The following is a 19,518-nucleotide window of genomic DNA, read 5'->3' as shown; positions in this document are numbered from 1 at the left end:
GCATGTTAATAATTCTTATATGTTCTATGAGCCAATTCAGTTACAATTTTTCCTAGAAGAAAAAGGGATTTCTAATGCATAGGATTGAGTAGTTATTTGACTAGAATTATCCGGCTGTTTGATTTGTCAAAGCTGTCTTACTTTTCTAATTATTGATTTCCTGAAAATCCACCGTCCTCTGGTTTAGTAAACTTGGGCCTACCTTAAATGTAGACTATAGCATGTATCCCAGGGTTGATTTTTTATACTTCTTTCTTTTCCTTAAAGTAACTGGATTACATATATCCTGTTCAAAGTTTTCTTTGATGTACGATACAGTATTTTGAAAATTAATTACAATTATGCATGCACATTCTTCACTGCTATTAGGATAGCGGGTGGTTTGAATACACTTAAGTACATAAGTAATGCCATACTGGGAAAAGACCAAAGGCCCATCAAGCCCAGCATCCTGTCCCCGACAGCTGCCAATCCAGGTCAAGGGCACCTGGCAGCTTCCCAAACGTACAAACATTCTATACATGTTATTCCCGAAATTGTGGATTTTTCCCAAGTCCATTTAGTAGCGGTTTATGAACTTGTCCTTTAGGAAACCGTCCAAATCCTTTTAAAATTCTGCCAAGCTAACCGCCTTCACCACGTTCTCCGACAATGAATTCCAGAGTTTATTTTCAACAGTTTTTATTGATGACTCAAGATTATATAATTTAACCATGAAATATGACATTTGAAATAAGACAGCATACTTATATACATATCCAGAACTGTATCATCAATATTTTATCATTTTCTCCCTCCCTCCCCTCCCGTCATTGTGCCATAACCAATAGACCTACATTTGTATTATTAAATGAGGAGAAAAAGAAATCCTATTAACAACATGACTCGACTAACATAGCTTCTAAAATTCTACAAGCAATTAGTTTAACAACTTAGCCTTCTCATGTGAGTAATCAGGAGCGTGTTTCATCAATGCCTTGTAGGATTCTCTCCTCCCCCTCTCTCAAATCAGTATCTCCAGAGCCCACATGGATGCATATTTTGTAAAATGATTACCTAAAATATTAATTTCAATTAGAATCTCATATTATACAATGTTGATATTACTACTGATTCTTAGAATATCGAGCCCACCCATATAAGTCTGGGAACCAAGAACTGAATTTCCTAACCAGGTATCCTATCCCACCATCTAAAACTCCCTCTCCCCCCCCCCCCTCCCCTTACTTCTATCCAACCCCCCCCCTCCTTCCCAAAAGGAGAAAAGAAAAGGGAAAAGAAAAGAAGAAAAAAAAGGGAAAAGAAAAGAAGAAAAAAAAAAAAACCAACCTCTTCCTCCTAATCCGCTCCCTCTCCCCGCCCTCACATACCATTTAATACTAAACTACGCGCCCGAACAGACAAAGATTGTATATAAGGTCGCCAGATTCCCAAAAATCTCAAAAGTCTTCGGGGAGGGTCCCACCGCCCGCCTCTCATGCAGCAAAAGATCATGTAGCTGATTTCTCCAGTACCAAAAATCAGGGGCATCCGCACTCAACCACCTATTCATGATCAACTTCTTCCCCAAAGTGCAAGCTTTACGTATGAATTGGCTATTGCCTCTCTTTTGGAAACCAAATAGTTCAAATTTGTCCAATAAGATCCCTGATGAAGAAAGAGGAATCCTAGATTTCAACAACCCTTCTAAATATTTAAAAATCTTCTTCCAGTAGGCTTGTATTAAAGGACAGTCCCAGAGACAATGAAAGAATGTCCCCTCCTTCCACCTGCACTTGGAGCAAACAGGGTCTGACACCCCCCCCCCCCCATCTTAAATACCTGCACTTTAGACATATAAGCTCTGTACAAAATTCTATATTGGCATTCTCTAAGATTAGCATTGACTGATACCGCCGGAATACGGGACACTAATTTCCTGTAATCTAATTCCAAGTTGGATCTCTGCAGATCTTGCGCCCAATGCGCCTCGACTGCCCTCACATCTTTTTCAGGCCCTACCTCCCATAGAATCCTATATATACCCGAAATAGTGAGTCGGTCCCCTGGCACTGCCTTAAAGAACTCTCTAAACTTCCTCCCATGTCCACTATTCAACTGATCTTGATTGAGGGTCCTAATATAATGTGCCAATTGTTGGTAAGCAAATTCGTGTCTAAGATCTATCCCCACTCCCAAAGCACCTAAACTCAGTAATCCTCCCCTCAACCCCAACACGTGTTCCAACCGTGTGATTCCCAATGAGGCCCAGCTACAAAATACTGGATTCTCTGAGCCAGGTGAAAATAATGGGTTCCCCTGCAATGGCAAAAGATCCGTAACCTCCGACGACAAGCCCCAATATCCAGTGAGATCACTCCAGACCGCCCTCAAGGGCCCTAACAATAAACTGTCCTTAAATGTAGCTGGCACCATTCGCTTTGGACCATGTAACAAAAAATACAGATGATACGGATGGAAAAAATCCTTTTCTAATTTCCTGTTCGTGTAGTCCTGCCGATCTAATAACCAATCCCCTAAGTGCCGCAATAGACATGCTTGATTATAGCGCTTAATATCCGGGACCCCCATCCCTCCCACTCTCCAAGATCCTAACAATAAGCCCATGGGGAGCTTAGGCTTTTTTCCCCCCCAGATGAAAATTCGCAGATGTTTATAAAATTGCCATATGTCTGCACTACGTAAACGTAATGGCAACACCTGAAGCGTATACAGCCATCTGGGGAACTCCACCATTCGGAACAGTTGTACCCGCCCATGAAGCGTAAGCGGCAATACTGCCCACTTTCTCAACCGCTCTCGCATGTTTTCCAACAACCTGGTAAGATTTAAATGATAAAAATCTGCAGTCTGCAGAGTCACCTGCACCCCCAAATAGGTAAAATGTTGCTGTGCCCATTTTAAGGGAAAGAATTCCCCCCATTCACGTTTCACTGTATCTGAGGCCGTAAGAGTCAGGGATTTAGAGACATTTATTTTAAAACCAGTGTAGTCCCCATATTCTTGGAATAATTCCATCAGAGCCTCCAGGGATCTCTTGGGATCAGTAAGGTGTACCAATATGTCGTCCGCAAAAGCCGAAACCTTGAACGTAGAGGATCCCCAACCCACTCCCTTCACTTCAGGGTGAGACTCTATCTCTCTAATCAAGGGGTCCAACGTAAGGACGAACAACAACGGGGATAAAGGACACCCCTGGCGCGTGCCCCGCCTTATTGGAAATACTTGGGACCTTTCTCCATTGATCCACATGTAGGCCTGCGGATTCAAATAAAGGGCCCCCACTGCATCTCTGAAAAACCCCTCAACACCTATCTTCTGCAAAACCGCAAACATAAACCGCCATGCAACTCGATCAAACGCCTTCTCTGCGTCAAAACTGACCAGCAGAGAAGGTGTTTTCTGCTCCCCACCCTTTCCAACAAAGCTATGAGAGCCCTCACATTACTTACCACTGAACGCCCCCTCACGAAACCAACCTGTGGCGATGCTATGATATCTGGGAGCACCCTTGCCAGTCTATTTGCCAGAATTTTCGCATACAATTTGGTGTCGCAGTTCAACAGGGAGATTGGTCTATAAGACCCCATCTCCTCTGGGTTTTTCCCTGGCTTTGCTAGTACAATTATTTTCGCTGTATTAAAGGCATCAAGCGCCGGTTCTGACCTGGCCAAGGAGTTAAACAGTTTCAACAAAGGAGGCGTCACCTGCTCCCGTAACATCTTATAAAACGCTGTTCCATATCCATCAGGGCCTGGCGCCTTGTGCATGTCACTCTGCTGCAACGCCAACATTAATTCACCTTCTACAATGGGCGCATTCAGAAACTTTGCCTGAGCCGGGGAGATCCTCGGGATTTCCATATTGTCCAGAAATAACATGCTATCCGACATCAACTCCGTCTGTTCCTGATATAACTCTGCGTAGAACCTCTGGAACCCCGCCACTATTTCCTGCGGAGACCTCAGCATGGTGCCCCCCTGCCCTTTCACCTGCAGAATTCCAGACGGCCCTTTCTTTCCTCGGATTAAACGCCCCAGCAAAGTCCCTGCCTTATTTCCATACATGAAAAGCTGATGTTTATAGTATTGTTGTGATTTCTGTACTCTCTCATGCAGCAATTCATTTAATTCTCTCTGGGATGCCAGATAAGCTAGCTTCTGTTCTCCCGTCGGGTCCCCTCCAAACTTTATCCTCTGAATCCTTACCTCCCGCTCCAAACGGATGATCTCTGTATCCCGTCTTTTCTTAACCCACGCCTTGTAGGCAATGATCTCTCCTCTCATCACTGTCTTTGCAGTCTCCCAGTATAAACTAGCCTGTTCCTCATGTGCCTTATTATGATCCGCAAATTCTCTCCATTTTCCTCCCAAGAATTCCTGAAACTTCATATCTCTATAGAGCTCCAGTGGAAATCGCCAACCTCCTCCCTTTCCTACCCCCCCTACTCTTTCCAACATCACCCATAGGAGAGAGTGATCTGAGATCTCACAAGGTCCAATTTCTGCCTCTACCACCTTTGAGAATAAAGCCTTAGATAGAAAGAGGTAATCAATACGGGACATGGAAGAATGTGCCCTTGATAGATGGGTATAATCCCTACTTGTAGGATGCAAGACTCTTCAAACATCCACCAAGTCCAAGGTGGAACACAAAAAAGGCAGACCTCTCTCATAGTGTCGTTGCCCCTGTCCCAACCCACTGCTCTTATCCACCAATGGATCAAACACTGTATTGAAGTCACCTCCTAAAATAATATTACCCCCTTGGTATGAGGACAACAATGCGAAAAGCTCCCTGTAAAATTTTTTATCATATACATTAGGCGCGTAGACATTGCAGAGAATATAGGTAAGTCCCCCCAACTCCGCCTCTACTAATACGTATCTGCCCTCTGTACTCCTCTTGATCAATTTAATGGACTGCTGCAATCCCTTACGAAAAAGTATTACTACCCCTGCCTTTTTGTTACAAGCTGGGGAACCCACCACTCCTCCCACCCAACCTTGGTGAAATTTATCATGCTCCATGGCAGTCAAGTGCGTCTCCTGCAAGAATGCGATGTCCGCTTTATGCCGGTTCAATGCCTGCAAAAATGTTTTCCGCTTTATGGGCGATGAGACCCCCCCCACATTCCAAGATATTAATTTAAAGAGCCCCACCAATCCCATCTATTACACTGCAAATCCAACTTCTATCTATACATTCTTGAGAGTGCACCCCCCAGCCCTTGGGTGCCCTCCCCGATCCCCACCGTACTTGTTTCTGCCACCAAATGCTTTTCCTGAAGATTAGGAAGAAGAGCAACAACCAAGAGAAAACAAAACAAAACAACAAACCAAACCCAACATCCCCCCTCCTCTCAACCCCTCCCCCCTCCCCCTTCCCAGTTCTTCCATCCTCTCCCCTCCTCCCTCTCTGACCCCTCCCCCTAAACCTCCTCTCTGTGTTCTCTCTAGAGAACTAGTCACGGCTCTGCCCCACCCCCTCCCTCACAGCACAACTATGGGCTGAACTTAGTAGAAACCCCATCTCCTCAGAACTACTACAAAACATCGTTGCTATGCTATCTCTATAAACCAACCATAAACTTACACATGCCTGCCCCAACAGTCAGCAATATGCATGTGCTTACAGTTTCAACATCAGGCCCCCTCCCCTCAGTAACAGATGAATGTTCCCATGCTACATACTCTTATAGCGAGGGGCCAGCTTCTTGCCCTGTCCTTTTAACATTCAAATGAATTCCTCTTGCATTCCTGTGCTTCTCGATCCGCTCCAAACTAGTTGCTCTCATTCTTCAGCTCGGTCTGTGTGCCCTCTCTCCCGCTTCAGCCTCTGAACTGCCAGTCAGCTGTTTAGCATACTGCAGAGCTTCGGTCGGTGAGTTGAAAAATCTGGGCTTACCATCCTGCTGCACCCGTAGCCTTGCTGGATATAGTAAAGCAAATCGAGCTCTCTTCTTGAACAACTCCGAGCATGCTTCCCCATACTGTTTTCGCTGCAGCGCCACTGCTGCAGAGAAGTCCTGGAAACATAAAATATTATGCGTTTCATATATCACTTTGCCAATCTGTCTCCAGGCACTTAGTATTTCCTGCTTATGGGTGTAATTAAGAATTTTACATATTACAACCCTCGGGCGCCCAGCTTCTTGTCGCTGCTGACCTAGGCAATGTGCCCGCTCTATTTTCAAAGTTTGTTCCAGGGATTTCAGCTGCAATATTTTAGGCAGCCAGGATTCTAGGAATTCTCTTAGATCGACCTCTCTCAGGGACTCAGGGAGTCCAACCAGCCGAAGATTATTCCTCCTCACCCTGTTCTCTAAATCCTCTAATTTCTGTTTCATCTGCACAAACTTCTTCCGCCATTCCTCGTTCTGGCCTGCCTGCTGTGTGCAACGATCTTCAACCTCAGACAGTCTTTGCTGAAATCCCACCATATCGGTGCGTAACCCCTCCAGTTTGCCATCCATTGTGTCCAGTTTCTCCGCAATCTTTTGTAACTTTAAATCTACAGAGCTCTCCAGCAACTGCGAGACCGCCGCTGCAATTTCCGCTGCCCAGACAGAGCTCACAGTTTCTGCCGAGGGGCCGGTGTCCACCATCTTGCTGTCCCCTGCTCGCCCTCATGTGCCTTCTTTCCTCTGCGCTTTGGAGGCCATCGTGCTTATAATTGATTGTCTCTGTTTTGACCGCTCCACTGTTCCAAACCTGTTTATGCTGTATTTGGGTTTCAAAAATCGCTTCTCGTGCTGTCAGGGGTAGATTTTACTACGGGGGCCTCGGAGCTCTATCCTGCGGCGTCCTACCCGCTGCCTAGCATCACGTGACTCGAATTCCAGAGTTTAATTACGAGTTGGGTGAAGAAAAATTTTCTATTTGTTTTAAATGTACCACACTATAGTTTCATCGCATACCCCCTAGTCCTACTATTTTTGGAAAGCATGAACTTCACATCCACCTGTTCCACTCCACTCATTATTTTATATACCTCTATATATCATGTCTCCCCCCTCAGCCATCTCTTCTCCAAGCTGAAAAGCCCTAGCCTCCTTAGTCTTTCTTCATAGGGAAATCGTCCCATCCCCTTGCAAAATATCAAGAGCGGTCCCTACACAGAGAGGAGCTATACTCAAGTTTACTGAGGGGGGATATGATTGAGGTCTATAAAATCCTGAGTGGTGCAGAACGGGTAGAAATGAATCGATTTTTCACCCTTTCAAAAAGTACAAAGACCAGGGGACACTCAATGAAATTACATGGAATAGGAGGAAATATTTTTTCACTCAAAGAATAGTTAAGCTCTGAAACTCGCTGTTGGAAGATGTGGTAACAGCGATTAGTGTATCTGGGTTTAAAAATGGTTTGGACAAGTTCCTGGAGGAAACGTCCATAGTCTGTTATTGAGATGGACATGGAGGAAGCCACTGCTTACCCCGGGATTGGTAACATGGAAATGTTGCTACTAATTGGGTTTCTAGCAGGTACTAGTGACCTGGATTGGCCACTGTTGGAAGCAGGATACTGGGCTAGATGGATCATTGGTCTGACCCAGTATGGCTATTCTTACGTTCTTATGCTATACGGATAGCTATCTGTACTGCTTTTTTTGCTGTCCAAACGTTATTTGGATAACAGACTGAATATCATCGCTCTTCAAATCATTAAATCGATTACCTTCACTCTACCTTATATAGTGCTGAGGAGATCCGCAATGATTTTCAGTGGCACTATCCATAGAGTAGGGGCCTCTGTTTTTTTCTGAAGAGGGTACTGTCCGTACAAACTAGAATCCCTAATTGAAAACAACCATATACTTCTTGTATGCATTTCAATATTAACCAGATATTGTTGAGTGTCTGACACAACACAAACCAAATCGCATAACGTACTCCCACTGTGACATGGGCACACTCACCACCATAAAATCCACTACAAAGAAAGTTTTCCACTCAATGTGGAAACTGAAACGCATGAAACAATTCTTCCCGAGGGAAACATTTCGCAACCTGATACAATCAATGGTAATAAGCCACCTAGATTACTAAAATGGAATCTATGCAGGATGCAAAGAACAAACCTTAAAGAAACTTCAGACCACTCAAAACATGGCAGCTAGGCTTATATTTGGAAAAACGCAATTTGAAAGTGCAAAACCCCTCCGTGAAAAATTACACTGGCTCCCAATCAAAGAACGCATTGCCTTCAAAATCTGCACCATGGTTCACAAAATGATCTACGGCGAAGCGCCTGGATACATGACAGACTTAATCAACTTACCAACCAGAAACGCATCCGATTTAACATGAACTTATCTACATCTACACTACCCAAGCTGTAAAGGACTTAAATACAAATCTACCTATGCATCCAGCTTTTCCTACATAAGCGCACAACTGTGGAACGCGCTACCAAAAGCCTTGAAAACGACGTACGACCATCTAAACTTCCGGGAAATACTAAAAAACCACCCTGTTTAAAAAGGCATACCCTCCCAGTCCAATTTAAATGCCTGACCTCGGCTACACAAGAAAACTAAAGCACTTAATGAACATGACACTACTCTTCCGCTCTACAATTCTTTTTTTTTTTATTTTGAAATATCTTTATTGTCCAGTGCAATAAGAAAAACACACAATATGCAAAACCTAATGTAAAACAGGCCGATCAAGTAGAAATACAGCCAAAAGGACAATACATTTTATCGTTTACTCCCACCCCCTTTTCTATTCCTCCCCCCCCCCCCCCAATCTAACCCACCGCTCCATAACAACTGAACAACAGCCCAGGGGTGCAACATATAAAATCCCCCCACAAATCCTGCCCTCACAGGGGCTCCGGAAAAACATTCTACACCCTGCATAACTTTTTAACAACCTCTTCATACCACACTTCTTATATAGACACTAGTAAAAAAAGGCCCATTTCCGCAACAAATGAAACGGGCGCTAGCATGTGGTTTGGGGTTTTTTGTTTTTGTTTTTCCTGTTTGATATTAAGGGATATAAGTGTTTTCAAAAAAGAGCTTTACTATAAAAACATGTTTGTCGGGTTTAGGTAAAAATCCTTACCAGTCACATAGTTTCAAACAACCTTTGGAGAGTGTGTGTTGAGATGGTCTGTGTGAGAGAGAGTGAATGTGCGTTTGTCTGTGTGTCACACAGAGAGACAGAGACTGGTTGCCAGTATGTGTGAGAATGAGAGTATGTGGCAGGGTCCCCCCTCCCTCCCTCCCTCCCAGTTCCCTGGTCTTTATGTCAGTTGCAGGGATTTCCCCCTCCCCCCTCCCCAGACTTGCAAAGTGTCATGGAGCAGAGTGTGGCTTTGAGGGTGTTTATGGCTGCAGAGATGATATAGAGTGATTCAGATAGCAATTGAATATGCATGTATTTTTGTTTACATTCTGTGGTTTCTTTGGGGGAGGGGTGTTTCTGTTAGTTAATGTATGTGTTTGTGGTGCATTGTCTGTGCATGTGTGACACAGCATGTGTGACAGTTAGTTTGTGTGTGTGTGCAGGTTGTTGGTGGGGTTTTTTTTTTAACTTTTGTTTTTGGGGAGGGGGTTGGGGGATGTGCTGTGCTTGCAAGCTGTTTCTTTGTCTGTGGGGTCTGTGTAGGTAGATCTTTGTTTTGGTGAAATGTAAGGGTGTTTGTAGGGGGGTCAGTGTTTGCAGAGTGCTGGATAGATGTTTCTCTTTTTTTTAAGCTTCTTTGGTGTTGTGCTGAGGCAGCAGTGTTTGTTTACGTGGGCGGAAGGGAGGTTATTTTTGCGATCGTTTTTTTTTGGCCTTTTATGGCTCCTGTAGGTTTTCCTTTGAAAAGAAAAGCAGTGTGTGAAGCGGAGCTGGAGGCATTCTCAGTGGGATGGCTTCACCACCACGAACTTACGAACCCTTATCGTTCTGCTTTGACTTCATTACCTTTGTCCTCAGAACGTTCAGGGTGCGTTTTATTATAGTAGACTAGTAAAAGAGGCCTGTTTCTGGAGCAAATGAAACGGGCGCTAGCAAGGTTTTCCTCCCCAACACCCCCCCCTTCTCCCTCCCTCCCTACCTACCGACCCCTTCGTCGTTCTGACGCCATTGCTCCGCACCTCCTGAACGCACCGTACGCCATTGCTCCGCCCTCGGTGTGTGACGCCATTGCTTCGCCCTCGACGTCATCACGTTTGACGCGAGGGCGGGGCCCTAAGACTTGGCAATTTCGGTGGCTTCACCACCACGAACCCTTCAAACCCATCCTGAAGGAAGTGACGTCAGTGTCTTCAGAACGTTGAGGGTGAGTTTTATTATATAAGAAGATATACTCACTTCCACCCACCCTTCCCCTTTAAACCCCTGACATCAACTTACCCTCCCTCCCTCCCTTATCCCACCATCCCTTAATCCTCCCCCTTACCCTTTTGAATCCCCCACCCCATCCTACTCCCTCCCAAACCCCATCCCCTTATAAATCTATTACCCTTATATACGTAACGAGTGGAGGAGTGGCCTAGTGGTTAGGGTGGTGGACTTTGGTCCTGGGGAACTGAGGAACTGAGTTCGATTCCCGGCACATGCAGCTCCTTGTGATTCTGGGCAAGTCACTTAACCCTCCATTGCCCGCCGCATTGAGCCTGCTATGAGTGGGAAAGCGCGGGGTACAAATGTAACAAAAATAAAAAAAACCCCTTTTGAATTCTATCCCTCCCCCTTTTACATCTCAACTCGCCATCTCTAAGATATGCCGTGAGACGCTCCAAATGTATTAGCTGGCTCATCTTAATCTTCCAATCCTCCACTGATAGAGCTTCTGCTCTCTTCCAGAACTGCGCTATAAGGCATTTTGCTGCCGCCAATGTCCACCGCAACCCATTTACTTTGTTCCCAAGACTCTCTCTCATTACGTAACCCCAAAAGACAAACTGCTGGGCTACACACCAGGGAGGAACCCATCAAATGCACCAGTGCTTTCATGACCGCCTGCCAGAACGGGATCACCAATGGACAGGCCCACCAGATATGTAAAAATGAGCCCACCTGCATATTACACCTCCAACATACATCCAGTGCACTTGGATACATTCTCTTCAATCTCTCCGGTGAAAAATACCATCTTGTAAGGACCTTATAAGCATTTCTCTGCACAACTCCCACCCCCTGCAATTCTTCAAACTTGGCATGGGTCAATGGCAATGGAAGCGATGGAAACAGGCTGCATTAAGCTGGCCTTGGAGCCTTCCCTCTGCCGTATCCGACCAACAGAAGTTGCATCAGAGGAGTCAAGATTTGTTTGTGGATTAATTCCTTTCAAATATTTGAACGGGTGACATGATACAGATGTTCAAATATTTGAAAGGTATTAATCCGCAAGCAAACCTTTTCCAGACATGGGAAGGCGGTAGAACTAGAGGACATGAATTGAGGTTGAAGGGGGCAGACTCAGGAGTAATGTCAGGAAGTATTTTTTACATGGAAAGGGTGGTGGATACATGGAATGCCCTCCCGTGGGAGGTGGTGGAGATGAAAACGGTAATGGAATTCAAACATGCATGGGATAAACACAAAGGAATCCTGTTTAGAAGGAATGGATCCACGGAATCTTAGCGGAGATTGGGTAGCAACACCGGTAATTGGGAAGTAAAACCAGTGCTGGGCAGACTTCTACAGTCTATGCCCTGAGCGTGACTGAATAGATATGGATGGGCTGGAGTGTAAATTTTAAGGGGCTTCGACGTTAGCTTCAGAACTTTTAGTACAAGAAGAGTGCTGGGCAGACTTCAACGGTCTGTGCCCTGAGAATGGCAAGGACAAATCAAAACTTGGGTGGGCAGACTGGATGGACCGTACAGGTCTTTATCTACCATCATTTACTATGTTACTATATGTTACTACGTAAGATGTGGCAAAGGGAAAGCCCCGGGCTGGCAGGAGACAGCTGCTGGCAACCCATGACAAATCTAAAGAACCACAGTGTGCCGGGGAGGGAGGAGAGGAAGAGAGGCCAGAAAGATTGGGGGGGGGGGGGGGGGGGGGAAGGATGAGAGAACCAGATAGTAAGGCTGGAGAGCAAGGAGCCTGACAGGAGGGCACTGGTCCAACAGCAGGTGGCCCTGGACTTGCTCAATGGCAGCAGCTCTGCGCCTGATCAGGAGGGTATGATCAACACTTTCTATCAGGATACTATAGAGTTCTTCATAAGAAATGAAACAGGAAGTACATAAGTATTGACATACTGGGACAGACCAAAGGTCCATCAAGCCTAGCATCCTGTTTCTAACAGTGGCCAATCCTGGTCACAAATACCTGGCAAGATCCCATAAAAAGTACAAACAGGAAAATGACAGTTTCTCAAATCTCTACCTATAAAAAAGTTCAGTTTTACTAAAAACCATATAACTATATACCAATTGAACACTGAAAAAATATCAATAGTACTTTTTCTTAACCTCAATATTCATCTGCAGGAATCTCTGTAAACAACCATGTTTTGAGATCTCAAAAAGTGTACATTTATAAACAAAATTATAGAAAGCAACAAAAATCACAATTAAAAAAAACAAAATCACTTGCAAAATAAAACCCTCCTACATCTCCATTTGTCTAAATTATTCCCTACATGTTATCTTCTTTTGTTTTACAATTTATCACCAAAACATGGTAAATGTCAGGTTTAATTTGTGACTGATTAAAGAAGTCAAACAACCCATGGTGTGTTCCTTGGTGGTGATCAGTATTTTATTTTGTTCCATGTGTTCTATGACAAAGACCAACGACTGTTTTAGTAGCTGCTCTCTGGATGAACAACATCCACTTTATATCTTTTTGAAGGTGCAGTCTCCAATAATGTACACAATCCTCTAAACAAGTTCTCACCAAAGACTCCTACAGAACACTATCACCTCCTTTTGACTGCTGGCTATTCGTCTCCCTATGCACCCATACATGCTTTTGGCGTTTACTGTCATTTTTTTTTATACCTGTTTGGTTATATTATGATCACTGTGAATGTTTTCTTTCTTTCTTTATTGGGATTTATTTACCACCTTTTTGAAGGAATTCACTCAAGGCGGTGTACAGTAAGAATAGATCAAACATGAGCAATAGGCAATTACAGCTGTAAAAATATTCAAGTAACAATACAAAATATGGTTTGGTATACTACTTGCAATGACAACACAATACATAATAGAACACTAGTAAAACATGCCCGTTTCTGGAGGAAATGAAACGGGCGCTAGCAGGGTTTTCCTCCCGAACCCCCCCCCCCCATACCCACCCCTTCGGCGTTGTGAAGCCACTGACCGCCATTGCTCCGCACCTCGTCAACGCACGCCACCTTCATCCACTGACGCCATTGCTCTGCCCTCAATCTTTGACGCCATTGCTCTGCCCTCAACGTTATCACGTTTGACGCGAGGGCGGGGCCCAGACACAGTGATTTCGGTGGCTTCAGCACCACGAACCTTTCAAACCCAAAGGAAGTGCCCGCAGGAAGTGACACTGACGTCAGTGTCCTCAGAACGTTGAGGGTGAGTTTTATTATATAGGATTATAATTGGTAGTGAAGGGTAAGGCAAAGTTGTAACATATAGATCAGTAAGAAAGTATGAAGAATTTTAAAGTAAGGTGACTGATTTGAAGAAAGTTACATATGAGGTCAAAGAGATGGTTAAATATTATTTCAGTTAGGCTAGGAGTGGATAAATATGTCCCGCTGCAGTATGTGCAGCCCGAGTCAATCCTTGTGTGTGTGAGTGAGACTAACAAGTTAGTTACTTCTTCCATTAAAGGCTTGGTTGAAGAGCCAAGCTTTCACCTGCTTCCTGAAGTAGAGATAGTCTTGTGTTAAGCGGAGCCTTTCAGGCAATGCATTCCAGAGTGTGGGGGCTACTCCGGAGAAGGCTCGCTTACGGGTATCACATCGTGTAATGTCTTTTGGAGAGGGTGTAATTAGTGAAAGTCCTTGGGAGGACCTTAGTGTCCTTGGCGGTGTGTGGAGGATCATCCAATTCTTCAGATACTTGGGGCCATTTCCTTTCAGGGCCTTGAAGATCAGACATAGAGTTTTAAATTTAGCCCTGTATTGTACAGATAGCCAATGAAGTTTTGCAAAAATGGTGTGATGTGGTCACATCGCTTGCAACCTTCTATGAGTCTTGCTGCTGCATTCTGAATCAACTGGAGCTGGTGCAGGCCCTTTGCAGTCAGACCATTGTACAGTGCATTGCAGTAATCCAGTCTTGATGTTATCAGGGCATGCACAACTGGGATAAGATTTACCTTCTCGATGTAAGGAGAGAGGCAGCGTAGCTGTCGCAAATAGTAGAAGCAGCTCTTGAAGATAGCTTGGATTTGGGGAATCAGAGCGAGTGTTGAATCTAACTGTATACCAAGGTTCCTGACTTGTGATTTGTTACCAGCTTAAAATTTTTAGATGAAGGATACAATCATTCCCAAATCCCACTCTTATTTGTGCACACAATTTGCTTTTGGTTTTGAGGACCTGAGACAGGAATGAGTTCCTTCCTGTTGCTGTCAAAAATGAGGGTTCAGAAGAAAGCACCTCTTTGGAGGACAGAAATGTCTACTCTATTCAAATTCTTTCTACGTGAAATCTTTTTTATTGAAGAATCCAAATAAAACACAGGCAAGGCAATACAGTGGTGGAAATAAGTATTTGATCCCTTGCTGATTTTGTAAGTTTGCCCACTGACAAAGACATGAGCAGCCCATAATTGAAGGGTAGGTTATTGGTAACAGTGAGAGATAGCACATCACAAATTAAATCCGGAAAATCACATTGTGGAAAGTATATGAATTTATTTGCATTCTGCAGAGGGAAATAAGTATTTGATCCCCCACCAACCAGTAAGAGATCTGGCCCCTACAGACCAGGTAGATGCTCCAAATCAACTCGTTACCTGCATGACAGACAGCTGTCGGCAATGGTCACCTGTATGAAAGACACCTGTCCACAGACTCAGTGAATCAGTCAGACTCTAACCTCTACAAAATGGCCAAGAGCAAGGAGCTGTCTAAGGATGTCAGGGACAAGATCATACACCTGCACAAGGCTGGAATGGGCTACAAAACCATCAGTAAGACGCTGGGCGAGAAGGAGACAACTGTTGGTGCCATAGTAAGAAAATGGAAGAAGTACAAAATGACTGTCAATCGACAAAGATCTGGGGCTCCACGCAAAATCTCACCTCGTGGGGTATCCTTGATCATGAGGAAGGTTAGAAATCAGCCTACAACTACAAGGGGGGAACTTGTCAATGATCTCAAGGCAGCTGGGACCACTGTCACCACAAAAACCATTGGTAACACATTACGACATAACGGATTGCAATCCTGCAGTGCCCGCAAGGTCCCCCTGCTCCGGAAGGCACATGTGACGGCCCGTCTGAAGTTTGCCAGTGAACACCTGGATGATGCCGAGAGTGATTGGGAGAAGGTGCTGTGGTCAGATGAGACAAAAATTGAGCTCTTTGGCATGAACTCAACTCGCCGTGTTTGGAGGAAGAGAAATGCTGCCTATGACCCAAAGAACACCGTCCCCACTGTCAAGCATGGAGGTGGAAATGTTATGTTTTGGGGGTGTTTCTCTGCTAAGGGCACAGGACTACTTCACCGCATCAATGGGAGAATGGATGGGGCCATGTACCGTACAATTCTGAGTGACAACCTCCTTCCCTCCGCCAGGGCCTTAAAAATGGGTCATGGCTGGGTCTTCCAGCACGACAATGACCCAAAACATACAGCCAAGGCAACAAAGGAGTGGCTCAGGAAGAAGCACATTAGGGTCATGGAGTGGCCTAGCCAGTCACCAGACCTTAATCCCATTGAAAACTTATGGAGGGAGCTGAAGCTGCGAGTTGCCAAGCGACAGCCCAGAACTCTTAATGATTTAGAGATGATCTGCAAAGAGGAGTGGACCAAAATTCCTCCTGACATGTGTGCAAACCTCATCATCAACTACAGAAGACGTCTGACCGCTGTGCTTGCCAACAAGGGTTTTGCCACCAAGTATTAGGTCTTGTTTGCCAGAGGGATTAAATACTTATTCCCTCTGCAGAATGCAAATAAATTCATATACTTTCCACAATGTGATTTTCCGGATTTAATTTGTGATGTGCTATCTCTCACTGTTACCAATAACCTACCCTTCAATTATGGGCTGCTCATGTCTTTGTCAGTGGGCAAACTTACAAAATCAGCAAGGGATCAAATACTTATTTCCACCACTGTATGTTGCAAAACACATAACATTTGGAAAGTCCAACCCAACTTTTATTCCTCCCCGTCCTACTTTCAACTTCATCTTAAATATTTTATATTTATATGTTCAACATAAATGTTTAAGCAATATCACAACACAATTGATAGAAAATCCTATAAATTTCACAAAATGGAAGAAAAATTATTTTTAACTTTGTCCACATATTTGGATCCAAGTACTAGGAAAAAAAAAAAAAGAAAAAATTAGGAAAATATATTATCAATAGAGCAGTGGAGGGCTGGATATTCGCAGCTGATATATAGCGAAATTAATTATTAGATGCAATCAGGGTGTCTCTACACCCTCTTTAGAATTAATATATTCCAGTAGTTTCTTTGGGTCAAAAAATATAATTATTTGCATTTTATGATATTAAACATCTGCAAGGAAACGTCAGCACAAACTTACCACCCAAATTAAGAATTCATGGTTTTAAAACCAAGAATTCTGTTCTTTTTTGTGTTTCTCTGGCTAAATCTGGAAAAATTCTAATTTTTGCTCCCAAAAATTCTACATTCATGTGGCAAAAATAAGTGCAAAAAATGTTATTTTTGTCTGGTTCTAAGGCAAAAGTTACAAGAAGAGTAGTCCGTTCTGTTATAACTTCTAGGGAACTTTCTAGAAATTCAGTCAAATTCATATCAGATTGAAGTCGTGTAGTAGATCTAGAAGTTCCCGTGATGTATTGGGCTCTGACTATGGATGGGTAACCCTCGGTCAGTATTCCCAATACCAAATATTTCCTTAGGAAATCAGGAGCTGAAATGAGTGGTGACTTAGGAAAATTTAAAAATCTTAAGTTATTTTTTCTTCCTTGGCTCTCTAAGTACTAAAGTTTATGAACTTGCATCTCTCTGTCCTTAATTGCCAATGAGGAAAAACTTTGTAAACGGTTAATCTCCCCTTCTATTGATTCAGTTCTTTGAGAATAATTTTCAACTTTATCCGACAAAACTTGAAACGATTGCTTCAAATCCACAATCTCTCCTTTAAAGGTATTAGATACTTGAAGGAGAGAAGTATTTAAACCCTGAATTGCATCCCATAAAAGTTCCAACGTTACCACAGCAGATCTTCTCAATTCTCCATTGCTTCTGGGAGTTGAGTCCTGGGTAGGAGGGGGAGCAAGCTGAAACACCTGGTTCTCCTCTGAAGATTCTCTTCCCAGGGTTTGCGTAGCCGCGGGTCCAACTCTCACAACGATGGAAACCTGACCCTCATTGGGCGCCCCAAGATGCTGTAACCCTGTCAGCCTGATTCCACTACCCGGCATTGGAGGAGCTTTGTTGGTGGGGGGGGGGGGCTTAATGAAACTCCCTCTACGCTACGGTCTGCTTCCAGTAATGCGGTTTCAGTCAAAGCATTTTCCAACGCTCCTAGCCTCCGAACTCCAGGGTGGTCTGGCGGTCAGCCAGGGTTTCCGCAGGACTTGAGGAAGTTAGTAAACTCGGTTTCCCTTTCCTTTTCCGCATGTCAACCATGGGGAAATTTCCACCCAGAACCCACACACTGGCGTTCAGGAGCTTCGTGATGCCACGTCTGCTCAAGTCGCCATCTTGGATCCCTCACTTTCAACTTAAATACAATAGTACATCCAATACTAGGGCCACCCCCATCCCCCCTCCAATCCCACACACAATCCTAGAAGACATTTCTCTTTCATTCACACCCCGGGGGGGGGGGGGGGGGGTCTGTGTTCTTATAACCTCCCAGGAAAGCAGAGTGGAAACTGCAGCCAAAATTCCTAAATCCCTTATCTCCCTCCCACCTCTACATTGGCAGCTAGTCAGAGAAATTAGGCTATCAAAAGTACAAAGCAAGGCAATATTGCACAGATTGGCCTAACAGAGGTCATTTAACATAAGATTCTGCTCAGTAGGAGGGGGGAGGCCAACGAATCCAAGTACGGGCTACAGAGCTTCAAAAATCTTGTTTTGCGCTTATAGGATCCCTTCACCTCCCGCGCCAGTGCCAAAATATAGGTGGGTCAGCTGAGGTCCAAGACGGCAAGATACACTTTCGTGTCAATAGGCACATTTTCTGAAACAACAAAGTGCCTACTGCAGTAGGGCCCTGAAAGGAACTCAGACAATCCAACACCAATTGCATCGGAGTACCCTCAATCCTGCAATGCAAAAGTGAAGCCAAGTATGTAACCACTTTTCCCCAAAAGCATCTTACCGCAACACAGTCCCAGAAAGCATGACAGAAAGTATTATCTGACACTTTACATTTTGGACAAACGGGTGATGGCAAACCCTCTGCACCAAACAAACGAGCTTCAGAACAATAAGCTCAAAATAGGACTTGAAAAGAACATTCTCTGTAGCTGGGCGTTGCTAGTGAGTCATGGCATGCCCTGCAAAGCAGACAGTACATCCCATGAGGCCAAGGGAACACCAAGGTCTCTCCTCCCATTTATAACGAAGCATTTCCAAATCTTTTGACCCCTCAAACTTCCACAAAGCCTTGTAAATCTCTGAGACAGTACTTGTATTGGATGAGATAGCATCGCAACCCCCCAGAATATTGGCCTCAATATGAAGCCTCAGGGATTCCTTGGACAGGGAATGAACATAATGTTTTAACTGGCAATAAGCAAATGTACCTCCCCACTGAAGACCCTCCTGGCTGCTCAGCAGCACCAGAGACCGGACATCACTCTCCGTATCTAAAACATGTTCTAAGGTTTCCAAACCCTTTCTTTCCCAATGAGCGAAAGCTCAGCTATCCATACCGGGTTGAAAAGCGGGGTTACCATGCAGAGAAAGCAGATTAGTGACTTGCAGGTCTCCCTCCAGGCTTCTCACTAGTATAAGCCACACCTCTCTCAAAGGGTCTAAAAGCACACTATTTCTCAAGTCTTTAGGAACTAAAGACCCATCAACATGCAATAGAGAGAGAATGTTATTAAGGGCAAAATAGGCTTTCTCAAACTCCAAGGGCATAAAACAGATTTGAGAGAATAGCCAACCCCAGACATGCCATAACAAGCAAGCAATATCATACAACCTCAAGTTAGGCAGGCCCATCCCTCCCTGTGCCCAGTTTCCCATCAAATATTGGTAACACAATTTCAGTTTCTTTTTAGCCCAACAGAAGCGCTGTCCCAGTCAATAGAACTTCCATAAATCTTTCTGCAATAAGCATAGTGGCAATGTCTGAAATATATAGCCATCTAGGCAAGACCACCATCTTAAAGAGACTAATCTTCCCTACTAGGGGCAAAGGTAACGATTGCCAGTTTTCCAAT

General features: G+C 44.3%; 1 protein-coding gene across 1 annotated transcript in view; it reads right to left on the bottom strand.

The window, feature by feature from the left end:
• Window positions 1–19,518, bottom strand: part of CLASRP (CLK4 associating serine/arginine rich protein) — a 1,081,767-nt gene that overhangs the window by 342,858 nt on the left and 719,391 nt on the right. The window lies entirely within an intron of this gene.

Source organism: Microcaecilia unicolor, chromosome 11 (genome assembly GCF_901765095.1).
Source record: "Microcaecilia unicolor chromosome 11, aMicUni1.1, whole genome shotgun sequence".
Taxonomy (NCBI): domain Eukaryota; kingdom Metazoa; phylum Chordata; class Amphibia; order Gymnophiona; family Siphonopidae; genus Microcaecilia; species Microcaecilia unicolor.
The sequence above is the reverse complement of the archived record's forward strand: the minus strand, read 5'-3'. Positions and strand labels throughout refer to the sequence as shown.